The sequence below is a fragment of the Primulina eburnea genome, chromosome 11, assembly GCF_022965805.1.
Source record: "Primulina eburnea isolate SZY01 chromosome 11, ASM2296580v1, whole genome shotgun sequence".
Classification (NCBI taxonomy): domain Eukaryota; kingdom Viridiplantae; phylum Streptophyta; class Magnoliopsida; order Lamiales; family Gesneriaceae; genus Primulina; species Primulina eburnea.
Window position 1 is genome coordinate 11,776,057 of NC_133111.1, and position 6,039 is coordinate 11,782,095.

General features: G+C 41.5%; 1 non-coding gene across 1 annotated transcript; it reads left to right on the top strand.

The window, feature by feature from the left end:
- The first annotated feature begins 3,263 nt into the window (after positions 1-3,263).
- Positions 3,264-3,369, top strand: LOC140806423 (small nucleolar RNA R71). Its single transcript, XR_012112499.1, has one exon. It is a non-coding gene; the product is annotated as a small nucleolar RNA R71 (small nucleolar RNA).
- Positions 3,370-6,039: the final 2,670 nt, after the last annotated feature.

Here is a 6,039-nt window from a genome sequence, read left to right on the forward strand (position 1 = left end):
TCTAAATCAAACTCTTGCAACAATAATATCCACCGAAGTAAGCGTGGCTTTGCATCTTTTTTAGCAAGTAAATATTTGAGGGCCGAATGATCAGTGAAAACAATTATTTTGGACAAAACAAGGTATGAATGAAATTTGTCAAGTGCAAACACTACGGCTAGTAATTCCTTCTCAGTTGTTGCATAATTTAATTGAGCCTCATCTAAGGTCTTACTTGCATAGTAGATTGTATGAAATACCTTGTTTTGTTGCTGGCCAAGCACGGCCCCCACTGCAGTGTCGCTGGCGTCGCACATAATCTCGAAAGGTAGATCCCAATCCGGTGCCACCAAGACAGGAGCCGTCACCAAGCGCTCCTTCAGATTCTCATATGCCTGTAAACAGTCAGAAGTGAAATCAAATGGCACATCTTTCATAAGTAAAGAAGAGAGAGGTTTTGCAATTTTTGAAAAATCTTTTATGAAACGCCGATAAAAACCGGCGTGACCTAGAAAACTTCTAACTCCCTTTATGGACGCCGGAGGTGGTAACTTCTTGATGACTTCCACTTTCGCCTTGTCCACCTCTATCCCGTGCTCCGAAATCTTGTGCCCTAGGACAATGCCCTCTTGTACCATGAAATGGCACTTTTCCCAATTGAGCACCAAGTTGGTTTCCTCGCATCTCATCAACACCACCTGCAAGTTCAGCAAACAGTCATCAAAAGACGGTCCGAAAATAGAGAAGTCATCCATAAATATTTCAAGAAAAGTTTCTATCATATCATGGAATATAGCGGTCATGCGACGTTGAAAGGTGGCGGGTGCATTACACAAACCAAAGGGCATTCTTCTAAAAGCAAAAGTGCCATAAGGACAAGTGAAAGTGGTTTTCTCTTGGTCCTCGGGCGCAATCATGATTTGGTTATACCCAGAATACCCATCTAGAAAACAATAAAACTCATGACCCGCTAACCTCTCAAGCATTTGATCAATAAAAGGGAGGGAAAAGTGGTCTTTTCGGGTGGCATCATTCAATTTCCTATATTCAATGCATACATGCCATCCCGTGACAGTCCTGGTGGGTATTAGTTCATTCTTATCATTTGTAATCACAGTAATACCACCCTTCTTTGGCACACATTGAACAGGACTTACCCATGCACTAACAGATATAGGATAGATAATACCTGCATCGAGAAGCTTAATCGTCTCAGCTTTCACTACCTCTTGCATCTTAGGATTCAATCTTCGCTGAGGTTGCATAAGAGGTGAGTACTTGTCTTCCATCAATATCTTGTGCATGCAGACTGAGGGATTGATCCCTTTGATATCCGCCACCTTCCATGCAAATGCGCCCTTGTGCGCTTTTAGAACCTCCACTAGTTTGGCTTCCATCACATCTGTCAAAGCGGCAGAAATAATGACAGGTAATGTGGTATTCTCACCTAAGTAAACGTACTTGAGGTGTGGAGGCAACGGCTTTAGCTCAAGTGTGGGTGGCTCCTCGATGCTTGACCTTTGAGGGGTCAAATCTCTTCGTTCTCCTAGATCCTCCAGTCGCATCCTCATCGGCTTTCTCCATGGAAGGTTGGCATTCAAGTGTGCCACGATTTCAGCTTTCTCTTCATCCAATTCCTCTTCTCCCAATTCAGTGGTGATAGTGGCCTCCACCGGGTCCCTAAAAGTATCCTGCACATAATGAGACACAAGAGAGTCCAAAGCATCAATTCTAAAACAACTATCAGAATGCAGTGTGTGCTTAAGTGCATAAAAAACATCGAAAGTAATCTCATCCTCGCCCACTCTCAGTTTCAACTTCCCATCTTGCACATCAATCAGTGCCTTGCCAGTTGCAAGGAACGGTCTACCCAAAATCAGAGGCATCTCCGCATCCTCCTCCATATCAAGCACCACGAAGTCCGCAGGGAAAATGAATTTGTCCACTTTCACTAGCACATCCTCAATCACTCCGCGGGGGTACTTGACAGACCTGTCAGCCAGTTGTAAAGACATCCTCGTCGGCTTAGGCTCTCCTAATCCGAGTTTCCTGAAAACAGATAAGGGCATCAGATTAATACTTGCACCAAGATCACACAACGCTTTACGAAAAACAACATCACCAATCATGCAAGGGATAGAAAAACTCACTGGGTCTTTTAGTTTCGGTGGGATTTTGTTTTGCACCAAAGCAGAGCAACTCTCAGTCAAGTTCACTGTCATGTGATCCTCCAATTTTCGCTTGTTAGCTAAGATGTCCTTCAAGAATTTGGCATAACTAGGCATTTGCATTAAGGCATCGGCAAAGGGAATATTGATATGCAATTTTTTAAAACCTCAAGAAATTTACCGAATTGTGCATCTAGTTTTGCCTTTTTCAATGCTGCAGGGAAAGGCGAGGGGATAACAATCTTAGGATGTGCCATGGGTGCTGGTGTAGAGTTAGATGACTTATCTTTTGACGCCTCAGCATGCTCATCCGATACTTGGCTTTTCTCTTTCTCTCTAAGCTCCAAAATCTTTCCACTCTTCAACTCAATGGCCTTCACTTGCTCTTTTGGATTAGTTTCGGTGTTGCTTGGCAAGGTGCCCGACTCTCGATTTGCTATCATCTTGGCCAATTGCCCAATCTGAGTTTCGAGCCCCTTAATCGACGCATCTTGATTTTGAAGTCTAGTTTCAGTGGATGAAATAAACTTAGACATCATTTGCTCCAAGTTGGACTTTTCTTCTCTAGGAGGATCGGATCTGTACATTGGTTGTTTGCCATATTGTTGTCCTCCTTGCGGTCTAGTTAGACTGTTTTGACCGCCCCATGAGAAGTTAGGATGTTGCCTCCACCCAGGATTGTATGTGTTCGAATAAGGGTCATGCCTTGGGCGGTTTTGGACTCCCACTTGATGCACAGGTGCTCCTTCGGGCACATAAAATGGATTGTCATCTTGACAGTCTTTCACATAGTGCTCACCCCCACATTTCTCACAGAATACCTCTTGCAAACGCATAGCCGTGCCACCCATGTTCAAGCCATCCAGTTTCCTGTTTAAAACATCAAGTTGTGCAGTAATAGCAGATAAATCAGTTACCTGGTGAATCCCTGCACTTTTCCGCTGATTGTTCCTGTCAGATTGAGGGTGATAACTGCTAGCAGCCATCTCCTCCAGTAGCTCATACCCTTCCTCAGCAGTTTTTCTCAATAGATTTTCACAAGCAGCAGCATCTATCATAGTACGATTAGGAGTAAGCAAGCCATAATAGAAGGTTTGAACGACTAACCCAAGTGGCAACTCGTGATGTGGGCATCTTCGTAATAGATCTTTGAAACGCTCACATGCCTCATATGGTGACTCTTGATCGAACTGAGCAAATGTTGTGATGTCTGCCCGCAGCTTCATGGTCTTCGATGGAGGAAAGTATTTGATAAGAAACGCTTTCGCCATGTCCTCCCATGTAGTGATCGAACCTACAGGTAAACAATTCAACCAAGCTTTAGCCTTATCACGCAAAGAGAAAGGAAATAAACGCAGTCTAACAACATCATCAGAAACTCCATTAAATTTAAAAGTATCGCAAATCTCAAGAAAATCCGCGAATGTGTGTGTTTGGATCGTCCACAGCAGTTCCTCCGAATTGGACTGTGTTCTGAATCATCTGGATTATAGCTGGCTTGATTTCAAAGTGATTTGCCCGCACAATAGGTCTCACAATGCTAGGGCGTGCACCATCCAAAGAAGGCTGGGCATACTCTAACATTGGTATGTGGCGTGGCATCTCAATATGTCTCTCTTCACGGCGCTCCTCCTCATGCTCTTGCTCGTGTCTCTCCATCAGTTCCTTCAGTCTTTGCTGCTGGCTTCTCCTGCGAAAAGTTCTTTCAATTTCAGGGTCGAACTCAAGCTCCACGTCAAGTGACTTTGGCATGCACTAGACAAGATACCTGGAATAAAATATGGAGTGTTAGCTCAATAAAAATAAAATACACTAAAGAAAATAACTAAAAATTTAATTGTAGATTAACAGTCCCCAGCAACGGCGCCAAAAACTTGATCGAGCAAAACTTGCACAGTAAAATCCCCAATAAAATATGATTTTGTATGCTCAAAATAAATCGCAAGTGCACGATGTCAAGTTATAATATAGTGTACGTGAGTACGAGTATCGTTCCACTGAAGACTGTGTTTAACAATTATTATTTTAGTTATTAAAACTTTAGCGACGAAATTTGATTGTTTGTTTTATGACTAATAAAATTCAAGAAAATTTAAATAAAAAAGCTCAAAGATTAAATGATGAAATATGAATTCTAAATCAATGGATTAAATTTCAAATGATAAAAGAATTTGTTGGGAATTCTGGTTCACCTACCCCTTATTAATTAATTAATTCGTTCGATTGTGTTCTACGCTTCCGACAGGATTTCCTATTCAATTGAACACACTCTCTCGAGCTATGCCAAACTAATTCACTCAATGAAGTAATTAAATGTCTTTAATTATTTATCAAGAATGAATCGCATTTCGATTTATGAAACCCCCTAGTTTTCGACCCTAAGGACTATGACTATCGGCACGTATCCAATTTCATATATCTATGTAAATTGTAGATCCGCGAATTATACCACTCGATCCTATCACTAGTTATTCTCTCGAACTCACTCCGGATACAAAATTGTCGTTAAAGTTAGCTACGCTCAACGACACAATGAAAATCGTAGAATAATCAAGAATAAATCACAAATCGAAATATAAATGAACTAGATCAAAGTTTGGGGTAGGATCCCCTTTACTCCCAACAAATATGAAAGTTAGCTACTAGAATTCATAATTAAAATAAGCAAAACAATGTTTAAACAAAGGAAAATAAACTAGAAATACTAGGCGTGACGAAATCTGCGAAGAACGATGCCCGGAAACCGTCGAATCTTCAATCCAAGTGCAAAAGCTCTCCAAAATCCTTTGTGGCTCTCAAAATCTGTCTGAATGAATGCCCAAAATTCGTGCCATCCCCTTTCCATAGCAACCACCATCCAAATTAAGGTAAGAAATCGCGAATGAAACTTTCCAAAAATAAGCGGCGCTCGGGCGGTAGAGAAGTACCGCTCGAGCGCCAAGTTTCTGTAATGTTGCTCGGCTGGTGCGGCATTCGCGCTCGGGCGGTAGAAAATCACCGCCCGAGCGCCAAATCTCTGTCTCGGCACTTCGTCTTCTCGCGCCCGGGCGGTAGAAATGTACCGCTCGGGCGCCAACCTTCTGTAATGTCTTTCAGTTTTTTCACTTCTCGCGCCCGGGCGGTAGAAATGTACCGCTCGGGCGCCAAGTTTCTGTCCAACTTCTTCAGTTTATTCACTTTGCTATATTTTCCGTTTTCCGACCATTTTTCCTGCAGATTCATCACACACAAGTGAGACATGATAAAATGCAAATAATTACTATAAAATGAACAAAATGTAAATGAAATGCATGCATGCACAATGTAAACACAACTAAAACTAATGCAATAAACACGTAAAAACACCACTTATCATTTATGTGTCCGAATTTATGATCTGAGAACAACATATTTGCCTTAAAATGTGATATTTGTTGTATTAATTAACTCCATGTACTGTGTAAGCTTGAATAAAATTTTTTGTATGTACATATTTGGCTTTAAAATTATAATATATGTTTTGTTCAACGCAGCCCAAAACATACGTCATGTTCGTCGGAAGGAAGACTGGAGTGTACGATAGATGGCCTGATGCCAATGCCCAAGTTTATCGTTTTTCTGGTGCTTGTTACAAAAGTTACGGAAGTAGAAAAGCTGCCGAGGAAGCCTTCAATTTGTCCGTGAAAGAACCGTTTGACGTCTCAGATTTAAACGAATCCAGTAGCTCCGCATATACTACAGCTGAACATAGTGCTCCGAGAACAAATGAAAGTAAGAAATTAGTTGATCTCGTGAAGGAATTATCTGATTTACGTCGTGAGAATCGCAACGTAGGTGTGAAAATGGAGAAGTTGTCCGAGAATATTGAAAAGTTGTTGAAGGATTTGGAAATTAATTATGTTCCATAGAAAAT